We start from the raw sequence: 21237 nt of genomic DNA, 5'->3' as shown, positions 1-21237 counted from the left end.
AACACTTAATATAAAGAACAACCTGTTTTTGAAAACCAGATATTCAGCATCAAAAAGTTAATCAAAGGTTAATGTTAAAATAATATTTCATATTATTTTAAATAAGCAAGTTATAATGTATTACATATTAGTCACAACCCAAACCAGTCTTCTAAAATATGACTAAATTGATTATCCTAAAATTCCCTAAGTTATAACTAAATACATTCATTACACATATCTATGTGAGTATATACACATGTAATAAATGATTATGCGGGGACAAAAACCTTCAAGACACTGCTTCCTGGTCACCAGATAATCAATAGAGTTGTCAGCAAATAGTTGTTACATACATAGACTGTGATGTCTTTCTGTAACAGTGACATGCAAGACACAACATCCCTTTTGTGGACTCTCAGCAGCTTTCAAAGCTTCTCCACAAGATTCTAACATTTGACAAATTCTATTTGAAATGTAACTTAAGGCTTTCCCCATATATTGACTTGTCTGAAATATCATTTTGAGGTTGGGCAGTAAATACACACAGAAGTGCCTGGAAAAGTATTAAAGGATATGTGTGTTTCATGGAGTTTAGACATGAAAAATAAAGAGGCATTCTAACCCACCATCTTCTAAAATCAACCAGAAAGACCTGAAATGAAAGAAGCAAGTAAAGGGACTTTTTTTGAAATAAAGAAAAGTCATGGGACCTGCCCTGGATTTTATCCAACCAGAGCTTCACAGAATAGAACAGACAGAGTGGAGGACAGAAGAGTGGTTTTCTGAATGAACGCCTAAGAGTCCTGCTTACAGAATATTTGCTCACTGTTTACAGAGCCAGATTAAACATTGTGGCAATCATGATCCACAGCTGGTATCTCATATTTACAATACACTTAAAATTTCATTGCTTCTCAACAATATTACAGGAAATTTCTCTTTATGGAGGACAAATAATCTAAAAGTCATCATTGCTAATTTTTAATATTTATTTTTTAGTTATAGATGGACACAATATCTTTATTTTATTTTTATGTGGTGCTGAGGATCAAACCCTGTGCCTCACACATGCTAGGTGAGCGCTCTGCCTCTAAGCCACAACCCCAGCCCATGATGCTTACTATTTATACTTTTGCTTAACTTTTACTCTGGAGTTCAAGAAAATCCAAAGTGCAACTCAACATAAATCTTTAAAAACATTCTATGGCAAGGTTACCTTAAAATGTGATACCTTCTATTAATTCCTAAAATCTTTATCTATGTTTATTCTTTCATTCAAAGTAAGCCTCGATCCTGGTAGTTGCACGCAGGTTCTTCAGTAGCCTGTAACTGCTAAGGTTTAACTTGGCTTTAAGTCTCAGCAGGTAATTTATTTCTTTCTCAGAGTTTTATTTTTTAACTTCAATAAACCTTTCCTTATTGACATGGGAGTGCTCTTTAGGAAATGATCATTTGCTAATATTTAGAAGTAGCAGAGGATAGTAGAAAATTCCTTTTTTTCAGTATTTTATGAAGCCAGATAATATAACATTGCTGCCTCTTTGAATTGAAAAGAATGCTTAAAATATCAAAGTGCCATATTTTAAGTTTGAAAACAGATCCTACGGTAATTGAAGATCCAAAGATGGGGAAAAAAAGTCAGGTATATCTACAGGTATATCTTCATAATTGCATTATTGGTACTTGCTATTAGCATATAACCTAAAAGTGACATTGACTGAATTGACACTTATGCCCAAGTCTTTGCTGCCCAAATGTAAGCTTGAGTTATACGCTTACAGCTAGTACCTACATGCAATTATGAAGATATACCTTTAGTTAAGTAGATTTTTTTCCTGTCTTTGGATCTTCAATTGCTGTCGTATCTGTTTTCAAACTTGAAACCTGGTAGTTTCAGAAGGTCTGTTACAGAATACAAACATGCCATTTCATGGTTCTTCTCTTTTCTGAATCTTAGTTTTTCTTAATAAAATGATTGTGCCTATTTGAAAGTAGGAAGGAGCACAATTGGAGGTCTCCTCAGCTTTGTAATCATGACTGCACCTGTCTGTGTAACTGAGATCAGGGATGGTCACCCTTCCAGAGTGCATCAAATATAAGGCATCATCATGTCTTTTGAAAAAGGAATTGGGCATCTTAAACTAACTTCAATTTTAAGAGCATAATATGAAAAGAAAGAGACAATAACTGGCTGGTTAACTCAATTCACCTTTCTAAATTATGATATTGTAGATTCTAGGGAAAGACTTGGAGAGAAGCTGTCATAAGAAAAAAATTTTCAAGGTAAACATTATGTCTTACAGTAATTAGTATCTATGTGTACTGTACTAAGCTATTCACTAAGCAAGAAACTTATGGTTTCCATTTTGTAATCCTTGGACATTCAGGCACATTCCTTACCCTGAGAATTTTTTTTTAAGTTTATTTACACGTTTTGTAATTTACTATGTGAATTGTATGTATTTATAAATCCTCCTTCCCATGGAAAATTATGAGGAATGTATAATATTTGTCAGAGTATTACTGCTGTGGATGTGGAGACACAGGGTAGATATTTAGCAGGAGCTGTGGCTAGCAGGGACAGAGGGAGCGAAGAATGGTGCAGGAAGAGGCTTCAGGAGCAAAGTGTTGACTCACCTTGGCCATTTGAGCCTGAACCCCACTAGCCTTCAGGGCTGACACAGCTTTCTGAGCTGCTGCAGGACTGTCGAAGTCAACAAAACCATAACCTGAAATGCAAAACACAGTTTTTATTAAGTCATTACTTTATGATTATGTGAAAAGTAGAAGAATGACTCCACTTTGTCTCCACTCTGACAAAAGAAACAGAAAACCCCATGAGAGGACACAGGTGTTCACAGCCACAGTACAGTGACATCCTTAATTCTTCCTCCTGGTGGTCACTCTGAGCTGGACAAGCCTCCCTTCCCAGTGTGTGTGCCGTGTGGAGAGGAGAACTGGCTTTGTTCCATGCAAGATCTTCTTAGGTGTCCTATTGTTACTATGAAAACAATGACATCTCAGCTGCCAACCAAAGTTAGAAAATGTGGGGAGGGGGCAGGAAACAACTTCAGAGAAATATTGCTTTTAATGATGTGGTAATGAAGATAAGAGCCATCCCACTGGGCTGACAAATGACAGCAGCAAAAATTATGTTGTTTCTTCTTCTTTATTTTTTTGGTACTGGGTATTCAACTCAGGGATGCTTTACTACCGAGCTACATCTCCAGGCCTGCCCTCGCAACCTTTTATTTTTTTTGAGACAGTTCTAAGTTGCTTAGGTCCTTGCTAATTTTCTGAGGTTGGCCTTGAACTTGCAATCCTACTGCTTCAGCCTCCGAAGTTGCTGGGATTACAGGTGTGCGCCTCCATGCCTGGCAAAAATTATGTTTATTCTGTAGAATCTTACTTTCAAAATTAAAAAAAGTACCATCATTAGATACCCAAAATATAAGATAATCTAAACTTTGGTAACTGGCTAAAAGTACTATTTACCTAAAACACAGCTTATTGTATCTCTTCAAAAGAAAGAGGGAAAGAAAACGCCTCCAGACACCTAAAATATTTGGAGCAGTTCATGCCCTAAAGTCCAAAACCAAAATGCAACATACACACACAAAAACAAATAACCACCTATAAGAGGTTGTGGTCTAAAGCTTATTTATCCATAGGTTCACATTTTTAACAAGCTGGTCATCTGTTTTCTCAGGCCTCAAGAAATCATAGCAGAAAATTAGGCAAAAAGGGGTTCTGATGAGGATAGGGCTACAAAGCAAGCACATGGATGGAAGCACCTAGCCATGAAAAACCACAACAAGCAATAAAAGAGAAAAGTTGAACAAACAGCAGGACTTCCACAGCATACGAGCAAGCAGCCCCATTAATCTCAACAGATCCTGAGAGCATGGCTGTATTAAAACAGAGAATTGTAGATTTTCATTCAGTCTGATAACTCCATTATACTTAGTACACTGTTTAAAGGAACAGGACTCCAAGTGAAGTACCAGAGTCTCCCTTGGAACTCATATCAATTATTACAAAATTAATTTCAAAGTAAGTACATTTTGAAAAAGGAAAGTACCATGTGGAGGTTGTGTGGAAGTGGAGGTTGTGTGGAAGTGGAGTCAGTCTGTCACTGATTTCCACATATTATGAAGAAATGGTACATAATTGAGATAGCATGGTACTAGTGTCAAAATAGACAAACACACAGCAACGTGGTCAAAGATAAAGCCTCAGAAACAGTCCAGTTTGTAGCACTGGTACCCAGAATATTGCCTGGTAACAAAATAAATTGTAATGAAATAGAGTAGACAGACTATTGATTACAGAGAGATGTTTCAGGAGAGATGAATGTTAATGCAGCTTCCTTGTAGTACTTAGAATTGGACTGAAATTATGCCCAATTTGATTTAGACAATAGTGAAACAGCCAGGTTGAGGAAAAGAAGAGGAGGCTGATCGAGGCCAAAGCAGAGGATGCTACTCAACTGCCAGGTTAGAGATCAGGTTAAACGTATTTTGGGTGTTATTGAGAAATTTGCTGTTACTGCTTACTTATCGTATTCTGAGGATGGATGCACATGCATGTGTGCACTCTTCAGCAGGTCATAAATGAACACATGGCCATGACAATCAAATGACATAGCTTCTACGAGTGTATGTTTAAAGTTTTCCACCAATTTTGCTATTTGCAATAAATAGCAATAAGCAGGTCATCTCAATTTCTGCTTCTATCTTAGTTTTTCCTGTTGGTCTGATTATTATATATATCTCCAAACTCTTGGTCTGATCTGCCCTCACCCTTTTTGATTACAAGAGTGTATGTTCTGGTCCATGTGCAGCCATGTATGAATGATCAGATACATAATCAATCCTTGGAAGTTCTGCCCTGAACTGCCACATAGAATGGTGTGGGTAAATCTTCAAATCTCTCTTGTTGGCCAAATTCTGACAGAAACTGAAGCATTAAACAATTGAATTTTCAATAACTAAGGCACGTGTTATTCAGATTTAATATATTCCTTAGCTTAATTTTGTCCAAAGAGGCTCCAAAATATGATTTATGACAAAATGTCCTATGACCTTTTATGAATTTTTATTTCCATGCATATAATTCTCATATTTAATCTCTAAAAATTAATATATAATACAAGCAACATTCATTTATACTAATGCTCTATAATCTCATGTATTAATTTATCTATATCCACCTCTCAGTCTATCTATCCTATATTTATCTACCTACCTACCTATCATTGTAAGTTGCTTTGGGTAGCATGCCATCTAACATTATTATGAGCTAAATTACATGTTATTTCTTATTTGTCTTAACATTATTAACATTTTCCCCCCATAAACTCTCTCATTCTGGTTTCCTATTCTTACCTCTACCTCCTTTCCAAGGTATCTGATGGCATCAAGTCCTGTGAGGTTTGCTCAAGGCAGAGCGCCCTGCAGGGTCTCATCACCACCCACACAGTGGCAGTGTCTCCCCAAGCCCAGGTGAAGGAAAGCTCTCCAGTGGACTTATACATAAAGTCAGTTCTGAATTACAACCTCCCTTTCTTTGGAAGCCCCATTAGCCTCTTCACTTATCTTTGGACCCATTCCAAATATTAGGGCTGTGCATTATAAAAATATGGGAGATGTAGCATTAATTTGTACCCATACCCTTTCTAAATCAGGATGGGCATTTAGTAGAGTGTTGGCTTCCAGGGAATAGGCTGTCATTGGAGAAGAGTATACAGTGGTGGTTTTGCAACCAGAGGACTCTGGGTCCTCTCCCTCACTTTACTAGTGCAGCTCTGCTTTGCAGCAAACTGAACTGCCTTGTAAGATTTCTTGTTAGGCCAGGAAGAAAAGGAGGGGAGGTAGGATAAGGCCAAAACCACTTATCTACTGAAATGTCTCTCTTGGTTTGAAACTGTTGAGATCAGTTTCCTGTTTTATGCCAGCAAGTCTACTTTTCTTTATAAAACCAAAATATTTTGTGTGTGTCTGTTCTCCCAAATAATTTATAAGTGTTCAATAAGACAAATCGTGGCAACTAAGTATATGTATTTGAGTCTACAAGTTAACTCTCTCTAATTTATTTTAAATATTTATGGGGTACTACTCTACATAAAGCACAGTCCCAACGCAAAACTGCCTTAATGTGCCATGTTGATTAAACATGGGCTTAGATATTTGTCACAATAGCTCCTTTAAATCTAGGCACTTTGAAGAAGAGACAGAAATACAATGGACCACTTCAAGTCTAGATTAAAGGAAATGGCTGGCTTAAGAGGAGGGTGCATTTATGTTCTTTGCCTTTTTCAAATTGTACTAAGCCACTGCCCCGTCACCACTACTTGAAAAACAAGGGTCTAATTAATGAGGAGATTTGCCTTCTCTGCCTATTCCTGTCAACCTTATTTCAATTCATGGGGTCAGTAGTTAGATTCAAAATCAGCTGACTCCATTCTTTCCTTTTCCTAGAAATCACATGCCTATTGTTAAGATGCTGGATCATTAAAAGTCAGAAGCACAGAGCATCCGAGCTGCCTACTGCAGATGCCTCCTCTTCCAGCTCATGGAGTTGGATGAGCTCATCCTAATTACACGGAAAACTGAAGGTCAGTACCTCAAATTAATGCAGCAGCATATTTCAAAGGGGTGCATGACCTCCCCTCCCCATTACAATTTGGTCAGTGAAAATGGTTCTCTCCTCCCTGCTGCCAATATTGTCAACAGGCATTCAGCAGAGAACAATTGGGAGTATTGAAACATGTAATTAAGTACTGCTTAAAACTACTCTATTCTAATTAATAGAGCCAATTTGCACAATATGTAATCTTTTCAGTTCTTTAGTACAGTCCAATGGTCTTCAGTAAGCAGCTCTAATCTCCTCAGGCTCAAGAAAGAAAAGCTATTTTCTAAACTCTACTCCCCTTTTAAAAGTAGGGGCTAAATGCCAACTAGTATTTTGCATGTTAACTCTACTGGCGCCAAATCTGGAAATCTGGCAAACTGGAAGTTGCTGTTGAGTTTCCAGCCAAAACCCAAACCAGGGACAAAACAAATGTAAGCAGTGTGATAATGTTGTGCAAGACAGAAACTGGGTGTCACATGAGATTTGATTTTGAATAAAATGGGGGGTAATCTGGTAACCTAAGATCAGATTCAAAATTCCATCATTTCAAAGTTATGATTTAGCAAATATTCAGCCCTGAAAACATACCTTTGCATTTGTTCGTTGTCTTATCCAAAATTGCCTTTGTGGAAACTATTTTCCCATATCTGAAAAAGAAAGGAAAAATGTTATAAAGAAGAACTCTTATTAATGTCTAAATCTAAAGAACAAGCATACTTTTCAAACACCTGCAACTTTAAAGTACAAAATATTCTTTACTAAGCGGCAAGCTGTGGAAATTCCAAATTCAATACTTAACTAAAAACAGGGAATGGCCAGTCTTCCCTTCGGAATCTTTGGGTTACAGTTTGATGTTTAGCTTTGACGAATGGGTACTTATCTGACAATCTTGATATAAAAACACAGGAAATGTATTCTGTGAAAGTATTTTCTTCTACCAACACTATGTCTATGGTCAAATACAAGTCTGTACAATAATTAAAGTTCTATGACCTGCACAGCTTTTATGAAATAGTAATGGTGGAGAGCTGCTGCATTCTTCTATGCCTGGTGATTCCACAGCCAGTGCTGCACGGATCATCACAGAGGGCTGGTGGGCCTGTGTGTAAGTTTAACACACTTAACGATAATAAAATAGGTTTTTTCATTTTTACTAAAGACTTCTGTCATTATCCATAAATAATTTACTAATGCTACTTCTAACTCTAATAACAATACAGTACACTAATATGTGTGCATGTAACATGTGTGTAAGAAATGGATAATCAAGAATATAAAAAAATGCACCAGGGATTAATCATTCATTTTATGAGGGTGTGTATGAGAAATATGTTCAAATTCCTTAATGTGCTATAGATGTAGGAGGAGATGGAAAAAATGGAGAACACTAAAATTTAGTGCACGCCTACTGAAAATGAAGAAATCGTATAACTTAATTATGTGTATCTCACCTCACACCCTCTGAGAGCACAAACTTTGAGAAAAAACATCATTGACTATGCTTGTCTTCTAAAAAATCGAGGGGAAAAAAATCTTTGATTTTTAAGAAATTTTTTTAAGAAGTATTTTTCAAAGTAAAACTTGGGAAACACATAACTTACTTCATGTATCTGAATTGCAAGTTTCCTCATTTGTACGTGGTAAATTCCAAAATTCTATTTTCTCACAAGTTAACTTTAAAACAGTTTCACATTTGGTTTCCTATACCTTTCTCATGATTGATTTTTGAGGACTAAAACAAGTTTTTAAATTTCTAGGAAACCTAAGTATCTGTGCAACATGTTAAACCACCTTGAATATTGTAACCATCTATTTTATACACATTGAAATCAGCTGACATGTATTTATCTGGAAAAAACAAATGGCTTGAGCCACCTCACTCCTCCAGGTAATTTTCCTTATTTTCATTCTGTCTAATCATGTAGTCAGATGATTACTAACTAGGCATGAAAGTAAAGATAATTTAAGGTTCAAATGTCAATTACAACCGAGAGACATAATGGTGCACAAACAACTTCAATTCCCCTGAATGATATCAGGAGGATCTAAATAAATAATGTAAAATAGTACCTGCAGTAAAAAACAGGGAGAAATTATATTAAATTATGCAAACTCACAAGAGTATGACCCTGCAAATATCCAAAGATATGATGTTCCCCAAGGAGAAGAGAGTTATGTAAATTATCAATCACAATATTAAATTGGAAGGGGATGATCTGATATAGGTTAGGTGTGCTGTGTGGAATATACTCATATGCTCTTGCTAAGAAAAATAACCTGGGTGGTGTTTGAGAGATAAGAGGAAACAATAATTTTAATGTAAACTTTTAAGTTTGTTAATTCAATCTGAATACTAAATCACCTTTAGAACTTAAGGGGGCAACAACCATCTAGTTCTAGTTGGTAAGATACTGACATCATAATGAGAGTCCTGTCATAACCAAAATTCCTTTTATAGAGAAAAGTAAGGATATTTTAAATTTACAAATAAAAATGTTGATAAACATAGTCTGTGTCAAAAGTTTAAAGCAATTTGCCTGAATCTTGCATTTGTCCTTAGCAAACTGAAAGAGAGATAGAAGTGGCTATTTCAATGAAATTTCTTTGGAAATCTTTCAAAGAAATGAAGAAGCATAACATGAACATTTTGTCAGGCCTCAGGAGTCTTGGTAAATATTATATAAACAATGGCGTTTCAGTATTATCCCCAGTCACAATCACACCAGATGTTACACTTCCAATCCTGAATCCCTGGCACGGAGTAAAAATAAAAGGACAAAATACCTTTCTACTTAGGAAAATAAGGGCAAAAAAAGGCAACTCTTTTGACTATAGTTCAAAGATAGTAGACTAGAGAATTTTCCACTGAATAGAAGTGTATTAAAATGGCAAATAATGGCAATGTGGTTTTATTACATCCTGTTTTTTCAAAACTCAGCTAAACTTGAATTTTGCTTCTTTCACAGATTCAAAGAAAAAACAAAAGAAACATAATCTTTACAATAGTTATTGGAAACTTTCTATGAGATTGGAAATGTATTCGCTGTGAAAAAAAAATGAGTCACTAAGCCTTCAGACTGCATTCCAAAAGTCTACCAGAGGCACTTCAATCAAGGGTGTGAGAATGTGGCAGCCAGGGCCATTTGGGCTAAAAAGCATGGTACAGAATTATGTTGGTGAATCTAGAGCCCTTCAAATGATCTCCATGTGACCATGGTATTAAGTCATGGAGACATCTATTCACAAATTTAATATTTTTTTCCAAAAAAGGTAGAAAAAGAAAGAGTCCTGAGTTCCCAGTAAGAATGCTAAATGACCCTATCTCCCAATGTAATGCTTCACTTTCATTTCCAATATCAGAGAAGCCTATTGACCTCCATGGTGTTATCCTTCTCGCTGCTCATGCAGTACTTTCTTTAATCTCTCGGATCAAAGATTGGTCAATAAAAATCATCTCTGCTTTTTTGAGGAGCAAACAAACTGCACTCCATCCTATGATAATTGTAAGTTTCACAAAATTCCAAGAAAGGAATCCCCATGTGTTGTTATTAAATTACCAAAGGTGGGGAAAAACACCCTAAGATTTCTTTGGCAAGTCCATTTAAAATGCACTGTGTTTTCTAAGTAAGGTGCATATTACTTCTCCTTGGGATTTTTGTTCTGTGTTTTTTTTTCTTTTTCTCCTTCTCCCTAAAAATTTTAAATAAATTTAGAATCAGTGAAAGATCTCTTACCAATGACCCTGAACACTGAAGTCCAATTTTTCTACAGAAAAAATTACATGGAGGTGTCATTTTGAAAAAAGAACATCAATATAAATGACAGCCTCAATATGAGCTGCCCTTTGCAATAAAGGAAACATGCCTCGATCCCAAATGAAAAGGACAACTTCTTTGGCGAAAGAGTAGGCCGGTTGTTTTCTCTTTTAAAGTTTGGTCCACTTTGCTAAGTAGTAACAAGTTTTAGTAGAAGCTGGGAATGATATCTAGTTTTTGATAGGACTATGATTAGTCAATTGAAACTAGATGTAATTCATTGACTTATTTCATAATATATTAAGTAATAGCCCCTCCTGCAAGATTCATAGTTCTAAATTATTGCAAAGTTGGCAAATCACTAATTCATTGGGGCATAGTATGCCACAGCCAACCCCATTAAGCACTTAAATATTTATTTCAATTTCCTAATTGCCGATCATAAGACATACATACTGTCTTCTAAACCATTCTTCTTCCATCCCTGTTTTAAGAGATGGGAAATTAACACAGTACAAGTGAACTCTGTGGGGGGTATTGTGAAGGCATACCATCAGAGGAAAATAATGATCAACTTCAAAGATACGGTAGTAAATACCAATTATGGGCAATAGTTACTTTAAATACTACTAGATATTGTATCAGAAGAAAAGTGTGGGTGAAACTATAAAAATTTAGAAAGGCAGTTAAATACCAAGCAGGAGAATTTATTCCCACAGAGACAGAACACATTTTTCATCAAGCTCATGTTTTCACATATTTTGCTTTCCTTTAACAGGGGCACTATTACTGATCTTTTCTGCTTAAACATGTTCTCAATAACTTTCTAGTGTAATAGCAAATCATTATCATCCTCCTATCTTATAGAGCTTTATAAAAACAAATAAAAAGCATTCAGTTTAAAATGACCAGAGGAATAAAAATAAGTTAACACAAGAATTCCTAGCATCTCTAATTTGAAAAAAAAAAATTGTTCATTAAAACTTTGGGGATAGGGAGAGGGAGCATGGGAGGAATTGATAAAATCTAAATAGGGCAGAAAGGTGGGAATGGAAGGGAGGGGGCATGGGGTTAGAAATGATGGTGGAATGTGATGGTCATTATTTTCCAATGTACATGTATGAAGACTTGAAATGGTGTGAATATGCTTTGTATACAACCAGAGATATGAAAAATTGTGCTCTATATGTGTAATAAGAATTTAGTGCATTCTGCTGTCATATATAAATTTATAGAAATAATTTAAAAAGAAAATGAAAAAAAAATTTGAAATTCTAAAAAAAGTTACTGTTATTTAAAAATAAAAAAAAAATTAACAGGATTGGCTTTGGAATTATACTTAAGCTACCATTCTGGTTTCACAATTTATTTTATACAGTTCTTATACTAATTTGGTTTCTTCTGTAAAATTGGAATTTTTTTAAAAAAATCGTTCTTTGTGACAGACTAAATATAAATAATACATACAAAATGCCTAGAGCTATTCTAGGCTTAATCTTAGGTTCTCTAAAGAATTAACATTTACTGAGCACTTAACCACTGCCAAGCTTTGTTGTTACCACTTTTCCTATCGCTGCTCATTTAAACTCCAAACTCATCTATAAGGTACACATGTGACAGTCACAGTACTTATCTAAAGTTACAGAGTAAGTGGTAGAGGCAGTATTTGAACCCAGCTCTCTTCCTCAAGAGCTTGAATCTTGATCACCACAGTATATTGCCTATCTAGGTAACAGTAACTTCCAACTTGTCAGCTATCATGTGTTTATCACTGTCTTGCATTGGAAGCACCTGAGGTTTGAAATCTCTTAACTGGGAGTCCAAGGCTGCCTTTGGCCTTCACTGGTGATACATATGGCCAGTCCTTTCAATGCTTCTAACTTTATTCTTTATTGAGTATTATGAGTAGCTACCTCTAAATTCTGGAAATGATCACTAAAGATGATGGATATGAATATGCTAACTAATCATGATATTATAAGGGGCATATTTTAGCCTAAAAAAACCTATTGCACTTTGACTTAGTGATCCAAATGTTTTATGATTACATGGTTTTCAGAATTTACTTCCAAATGCAGACCTCTGAAGTTTCTCACCCCTAAATATTTTGTTCTATCACTAAGAATGTACTTTCATAAAAATGCCCAACCTCAATACATTTAAAATCTCCAAATTCTGTGGTCTGTTACTTCTAGCCAAAGTTCAACTAGTCAATGATTATAATTCATTCTACTCTATAATAAAGAGATTTTTTAAAAGTTAACTAATTTCAGAGTAAACTGCTTTTTTTAGGAACAATATGCTACATAGGTTCTTAAGGCTTGGAAAAGCTTATTAAACCATTTGTTTACAAAATGCCATCATGTTAGAGACAAAGGAAATAGGAAGAGGGCATTGAAGACTACTTATTCATCACTAATCTGACTTGATTGCATGTGTATAAGTTAACCAGGATAATTCAATCCTTGTAGACAATAGCATCTCAAACATGTATATTTCGAATAGCTCAATATAAATACTAACTGCAAAGAAATAAACCAAGAAATACTCAATATGATTTTCTTGTGCATAGTTGTTCCAATATCTTCACCCATGCATTCTCACATTAAAAAATACTTTCTGAACATTTATTGAAACTCTGTGTCAACTGCTGTAAGAGAAATAGATATTCAATATATAAAAATAAAAACATCAAAAATTTTAACATACTTTCAGGCTTTTTGCAGTTTTATACATAGTTTCATTTAATTGCATGAACAAAACTTCATGTCTTACTTTTAAATAATATAATTTTCTAAACATAAAATTGACATATACTTATTACAAAAATATTCATGCAGATGGAGAGTTAAATGAATAAAAAGAACTCATCCAGAATCCTACTTAAAATCATTATTATCAGATGGTATATTTTATTAAAATAATATCTCCTGTGCATTTTTAAACTTGTTGAGATTATTTTGTGGGTTTCCTTTCTTAAGGATAACTAACATGACGTCATTTAGAGGGCTTACATGGAAAGGAAGTAAGATGGAATCAGGGACAAAAAACTGACACTGGACATTCTGTCATATTAAAACAAAAGTCATCACTCAAGTCATTTAATACAAGTGGTAATATGCAGAAAATTAATTATTCAAGCATCTTGCAATTAAAAATAAAAAGGACAGTTTATTATCCACTCATCCCCAAACTGGTAAGGGGTTACAACCACCTGTTTTCTTTCAAAATCTCCTAACTTAAAAATACTTCGCATGAGCTGAAACAGAACAAATTTGGTTAAAACTTTCATTCTGAACAGGTACAGTCTTTTCTTTCAACATATTTGTTTCTTAATGCATAATATTGATAGATAGTGTCAAGATGTTCAATAGTAATTTTCAAACTTCAGTAAGTACACGAAATACCTGTAGATCACATTCAAGAACAGATTCTGATACATTAGATCACCATAGAGTAGAGTCCACATCTCTCACAAGCTCCCAGGTGATAGGGATGCTGCTGCTGATAGAGAGATCATGGTCTCTGGCCAGCTCCAGCAACTCACCCATGTAGAGGTGACTCAGAACCTAGGCTCTGAGTCAGGGAGCACTCTTTGAAATAAGGAAATATATCTGCTTGCTTTATTGTAGGTAATAGAGACTGGTGTGTTGAATGTTTAAAAATTATTTAGAAATCACCGATTGACATATTTTCATTTCCATTATTTTATGGATCTTCATAAGAAGTCTAGTAGGGAATGAGGAGGAGAAGCATCAGGGACAACTAACTCTTCATTATTGAAATCAGAAGTTAACAAAAAAAAAAGATTGTAACATAATGTGAGCTGTTTCAAATAATCAGCAATACATAAGCTTAAAGGGAGGAACTGCCCAATGAACTGTAAGAATTATGACTTCTACACAAGATGCAGAACTAACGTTTTATACCTATTTCTTTCAAAGCAAAGTTTTCATATGATATTAGCAGCCTAAACCTGTGGTTCCGACAGGTGAGTGTAGACATATCCCAGGAGAGTCCATGCCTGGGGCCAGGCACAGATGGCTGTCAGTGATGCTGGTTGGCATTAAAAACCTCATGCAGCATGAGAACCAGAGCAGAATATAATTTAAACCACATTGCAAACAAAATCAAATGGGAAAGAATTTCACTTTTAAATGTTCATTCACTAAAAACAAAAATAAACAAAAACAACCTATCAACATAACCTCATCATGTTCCCCAGAGGCAAGTGACTATGTCCACACATCAGCATTTAGTTTCAGAGAGAGCTCTGGGAGCCAAGATAATGAACTACCATTAACTATCATCCTGCCCAGAAGCATGGGGATGGGTAAAATGACCTTCTGAAGTCCCAGTACTGTTACTTAGGAACCAGTTAGGACTCCTTCAAGACAACCAAGAAATGGTGATAAAGGGTTAGGAGGCAGTGGCCGCCAACAGGCATCATATTTTAACCTACTGTCAGCCACACAAGGATGATACCAAAGAAAATGTCATTTTTTCCAATAACTGGAAATTTCTAAGTCCCCATGAACCCTAATCCTAGTGGAAGTCATCACATAGTTTCCTACTGGCATGCCAACACTCTCTAGAGAATGTTAGAACCTTTGTGGGTAACTTCACCGCATAATAAACTGGCACAGAATTTTTTCACTTGTAGTTTTTACACAAAAAAGTACAGGTTCAAAGGTTTTAAACCATTTTGACAGATCATTTTGTCTTAATGGTTCTAGACAAATAAAACTCATTTTGTGTGAACCTCAGTTATCCAGAAGGGATAGTTTTTATTTTAGCAGTCTATGTTGTAAGGTTTGATAATTTATATTCCATAGATGACTAACTTTCAAAGACTTACAATCCTGAACTCTATGGCTAACCATTTCTGGCAGTCTTTATAATGCAGAGCATGAAGAAGATGGAAATCTGGCCAAAAGACTGAATGATTTTGCAAATCTATTACCAACCACTGAAAAGAAGACAAAACAAGAAGAGACAAGCTCAACTATTGATATGACTTCAAGAAAATCTGCATTGTTGACAGAGGAGAGATTTTATTATGGGTATTGTGATGCATTTCTGTTTTTGCCACAGGCTGTCAATTTCCAAGTCAGAATCTATAATTCATAAAAGTTGGAGCAATTGGAGCTCTCTGCCATACCCTTTTATAGGTCCCTCAACTTCCTTTCATGGAATTCAGCAGCTTTTGAGTTTGTACTTGTGAATCAGCCAATGAATTCCCTTCCCCATTCTTCTCTGATAGACCATATGATTTCATGTTGACAGAAACATTATTTTTCCCTCTTGAATACACACAGTACTTTTAAGCTTAGTAACTTACATGTAGTTGGACCTCAGTTGATAGTCATGGAATAAATTTTAAATTAGCTTGGGATTTTTATATATACATTTTCCTTAAGCTAACAGAGGTTCACTAACCCTTTCCCAGACTATTTTTTGGTACAGTTCATATTAGTCATAAGAATAGTGTATTAAAAAAATAAATAACTTTCAAAGGAATATAAGCTTTATTTGTGGAACTGATTTCTCATTGTCTAACCATCTTAAACTAAATAAGCAACTCGGTCTCATGTTTTGGATAGTCAGAGAAGAACAAAGATTCTTAATTATCAAAATTAATATCCCATATACATAAGAGAATTAGAAGCCAGATATGCAATCATGAACTTGAAATATTCTGTTACCTGCTCAACAACAAACTGCAACTCCCCCATTACTAACAATGTTCGTCCATTAGCTCCACAATTATATTAATGGAAGCACAACTTAAGACACACAAGTGCCTAATGACTTATTTTTTAAGTTTGCATGTGTTTGAAAAGTATGGATACTGTAGGTAAATGCATGTGCATACAATCAATAAATAAATAACCCTTACAATTTTTATTTTATTTTTCATATGTTATATAACATTTTTCCTATAAGAAATAGAAGCAACTCATCAGAAGATATCAAGATTTATTTTTTAAACAAAGCACTCAGATACTAAAAAACTGAATACTTCATAAAGAAAATAGGTTGCTCTCTCCTAAAATTGCCTCTAATGTTAGCTGAATATTAATAAAATCCATAAACCATTAGTACATTATAGCTGCTTTGTTCTGAATTACATAGACCTTTTATGTTTATTCCTCAGTGAAAATGCATAAAAAAATTAAATCGACTCTAATTGTACTCTCTGAAGATAGCTGGTAAAATCATTTCTAGCAGCTATAAATCAATTGTAGTATTAAAATGACCTGCCATGTGCATCTTCTGGGTATCAGACTAATTAAGGGAATGTATTAATTGCAACTATTCATCAACACCACCAACGTTGTTAGGTAACCCTTAAAATGAATCTTTTTACCATATTATCTAGCAATAAAATTCCAGTTTTATAAGATGTGAAGAAAAAAGAGAGAGAAAAAAAAAGAGAGAGAGAATAGCTTCTGCTTCTACATTTCAAAAGGTCTTGTACAGAACCTCAGAGTGGACAGAACAGAATTATATCCTACACAAAATCTGTAACTCACCCTCATGCTTGGTTTCAACTATGCTTTATTTTGTTAAATACTTTAATATGTCTTATAAAACCAATTCTCGATGATTAAAACCCAGTTATTTTAATGCTTTTTATCAAATTAACTGCTAATAACAGCATAATTTGGATATACACATTTGTGTCTGGATATTATGCATATATATCCATAATACACTTTATATATATTATATATGTATATAAATATTATATACACACTCACACACACACACACACATACACATATTTGTCTTTACATATACAGCAACCACCTTGCTATGGTGTGTGTGTGTGTGTGTGTGTGTGTGTGTGTGTGTGTGTATCCTTCCCCAGAAGGAAGCCAATTAAGCTGTAATGGTAATTAGTATCAAAAGAATGTCAGAAAAATGTAGGCTTTGATCTTTAAGTAGTAAACTGAGTAGGCTTTTGAAATTAATTTCAAATGATGGCCATATCATTATTACATTTTCTATTCCTCAAAGGAGAAAAGAAATGTAAAATCTAGGAAATTGTTACAAAACAATATGAGTTTTTTCTTTCTTTATAAGCCAAATTCTTAGTGAGTGCTAAGTGACTCACTAGTTCTAAGACCAGCACTAATTCACTTTGTCATTATGGTTAACAGTTTTCTAAGTTTCGATCTCTTTAGTATGCTAAATAATACAAATGAATAAAATGACAAATTCCAAGCAGAAGAGATGACTATATTCCGTTCTTCTAGTGTAAGTCACTAGGAGAGGTGGTATTGATCCTGAATGTCCCTAATCACCACTTCTAGGAACTGGTTTCAAGCTTCAGAAAATGTGATTCCTTTCAAACCAGGTTTTGACAGCCTGCTCATTTTTGGAGTATCTCTGCTGAAAATCTATTCAACATTTTAAATATGCCAAGTTCACAGGATGGAAAGCAGAGAGGACTTTAAGGTCCTTCTTAACATCCTAGTGCATCTGACCTTCCTGTAGTACCAAAGGACAGAAGCAAGGTCTTTGGAGTCTCAATAGTTAACAGTTCCACATGGTCATGTTCTCAAGAGCACCTAGTGGGACAGTCCCCAACATGGACCACCTCAGCACAAATTGCCTCTCTGGGTTTGGCCTTGGCCTGTCAGCTTACACAAAGCTATACTAAGGAAAAGGAAGTGCCCTCCTTCTCCATGGTTGGATTTTTCTAAGTGGAACAAGAAACTCATTTGTTTAAAAATTGCCCTAAATCTAAAAAGGATCTATTTTACCCCCTGAAGTAAACACACTGGAGATAAGAAATGAACAGCTATGTTTGGAAATTCTGGGAGGATGAATAAATTCTTCAGCTCAGCCATGGAGAGGCAAAATCACAAGCCCCATATCAGGAATTGAAGTTGTGAATTCATGCTTATTCTCCATTTCTCAAGGGAGCAAAAAAGGACGCAAGTCTGAAGGGACAGACTAAGCACCTCATAGGAGAGCAGTAGGAGCAGAGCCTCAGGCTAGAATGCCCAACACTACTGGAAATTGCTGGTGATAGGAAGCTCATTAGTTTAATCAGCCCTGTCTGTTGCAAGCAGTACTAGGCATCTGAGTAGTCACTAGTAGGTTTTGAGGGCCAGGTTTCTGGAGTCGGAGCCAGTCAAATTTGAATTTGCCAAAGAAAATATTTAGGCTATTGTATTTCTCTAGTAGCATACAAAAATATGGTGGAGAAGTAACTGAATCCCTACCCACAAATACCTGAAATGTCCTTTGAATTAAACCCTTAAAGTTAACTCAAGAAAAAGAAATGTACAATTTTAATGTTGGTACCACTTCTTAATTATTCAGTATATCAGGCACTTTGAGTACTTTGCAAATGTCAGTGATTACTTTGCAAATGTCACCTATTTATCTTTTTTTTATCCTAGTCACCAGAATAGGATAGTGTGAGCTGACATTCGCCAAAGATAAATAATTTACATAAAATTCCAAAATTACATAGAAAAAGGATTTGAAGCAGGTGAGTTTGATAAGATGATGCCTTTAATCAGTAAACTATACTGTTCCTGAATATTCTCATGGAATTTGGAGACATCTCAGTGCATAAATAATAAACATGCACACCTCATTATTTTTTGTCACCACTCTGATTTTTGTTGACTCTACTATGCCCATGAAATGACTGTCTGCTTGGTCTGTGTTTTCTGAATTGCCAGTACATTCCTGGGAGTACACTCCTGATCTCAAGAATTATAAATTCTCATACTTCATGAAGGCACTGCTTCCATTAAACAAAAGTTAAAATCCTTTGTGCATGCCATATTCCCTCACTGAAAAAGTAAATGCAGATTTTCAGATCTTTGTTTACTCACCTGGGTTTTCCTTCATTTTATTTTAGAAATATTTTTCTTTCTAAGTATCAGGGGATACAAAAAATGATCAATTAATAATTATCAGATTGTGAGCCTAAGAAATTTTGCACAGCACCTAAAAGAATATGTAATATGGTTTTCTCCATTTAAAACATCAGTTTGGAACACAGAAGAGAAGCACAGATTAAGTCCCAGAGACAAAAGCAACACTATTGGAAACTTAAACGACAATAACCACGACTGTTGCACCTGCATGAAGATAAAACACTTTTTTTGAAGGTATAATTGAAACAACTGTCCTCTGTTTCTACATATTCATACTTATGCAAAGAAATAGTTGTTTTTGAAGGTCTCATTCAGAAACAGGGTCAATTCACTTACTGATGCTAATCAAGGAGAATAGAACAGGGAAAAAAACAAAGGTTACTTGAACTATGTAACAAATGTGCTTGAATATTTTATTCTGGATAGAGGGATATTGTTTCTATTTACCTTCTTTTGGCAAACTTGAAAAAAAATTGTTTTATGATTTCTCAGACTCATTTATTTCATCTTTGTGGATAATATTGTTGGGGACACAACACAAAAGGAAAGACTTGATTCAGAAAATGCTCACAAGCTATTCAATTTTCCCAGTCAGTCCATTGCTTGACATCTTGGTATTCTCTATGTGGGAATAATTAACTCACTCAAGCTGACATTTTGCATGGCTCCTCATCTTTCTGTGTATATATCAAAGGTGCAATTATCTCTGACAACATTCAAGCTTATAAATATATTTACTGTGTCTCTTCTTTACCTTTGACACAGCACTCACCATCCATTAATCCTCTCAAATCCATATATGTTCAGGCCCTGTCCTTTACCTAAATGATATAAAACATCATTTTCCAGATATTTTTGCCTCCCTTCTCTCCACTCCATCCATAGGTAAAGAAATTTCTTTGTCAAGCATTTTGATCCTGCTACTTCACTTCTCTGGGTCAGCTACTGGGCCACAAACTCTGAAATTCAAACTTCAATTCTAATGGAAAGCACTATTTTAAGCAGCATCCTTTAGAAGAAAGTTAGCTTTTTGCTCATTGCCCCTACTGTAGCTCCTACAAAATTTTATAACATGTTGCATTCTCAAGAGCAATTTGTTCATCATCCAAAGCCTCATTACCTGTAAACTCCTTGAATGCAGGGCTCATGGCTTATAAATCTTATAAATCTAGCACCTATATTTTTTGCCTGGCATAAAGTGGCACTCATTAAATGTTTGTTGAATAAATGAATGGAGACAGGATTCATTGCCATCACGTCCTTTGCAAAGCTGTCCATAGGGACACTCCTCCTCTCAATCCTGTCCAAAGAGTCTCCACATATTTAAATGACCTTGCCTCCAAGCTATCCATACCCCATACCATGCTCTCTAAACTTCAAGAACCTTTCCCCTTCTACATCAAGTCTGGTCCTTTCAAAGTGCTGATCAAATTAACTGAGCTCCCTTTTAGAAGAGTTTTTCACCCAATAATTTCCATAAATTAATTTGAAACTCTGAGTATGAGGATGATGAAGAATATCATTAAGAGTTTACATAGTTGATTTCCTTGTATCTATTATCTTGTCTTATAGCAGTTTTGAAATTCATGAATGTAAAATTATCCCCATTTTAGAGGTGAAATAACTGATACTAAAAACAGTAAATAATATGCTAATTTGAAATTCTTTTATCATTGACTCAGATATAGTCTTTTGTGGGGGGCGGGGGTAGGGGGGATATTCTCACTATGTTACCCATATATTACCAAGGATGGCCTCAAACCAATGATCCCCCTTGCTGCCTCAGACCTGAATGAGTTTATAGGCAGATAACCCTGCACCCAGTTTAAAACACAGTCTTGTGGGGAAGAAAGTGAAAGGACTATAGAGTCAACTAAATCTCTTTTCAAATTCTATCTTGGCCACTCATAATGATTTAAGGAGTCTGGTCATCAGTGTGTGAATTCACAAAGAGAAGATAT

General features: G+C 35.2%; 1 pseudogene; it reads right to left on the bottom strand.

Moving 5' to 3' along the window:
• The window catches only part of LOC143641000 (RNA-binding motif, single-stranded-interacting protein 1-like), a 158017-nt pseudogene that overhangs the window by 35812 nt on the left and 100968 nt on the right, over positions 1-21237 (bottom strand).

This window comes from Callospermophilus lateralis, unplaced genomic scaffold (assembly GCF_048772815.1).
Source record: "Callospermophilus lateralis isolate mCalLat2 unplaced genomic scaffold, mCalLat2.hap1 Scaffold_82, whole genome shotgun sequence".
Taxonomy (NCBI): Eukaryota; Metazoa; Chordata; class Mammalia; order Rodentia; family Sciuridae; genus Callospermophilus; species Callospermophilus lateralis.
This window is presented reverse-complemented; position numbering and strand designations above follow the sequence as displayed.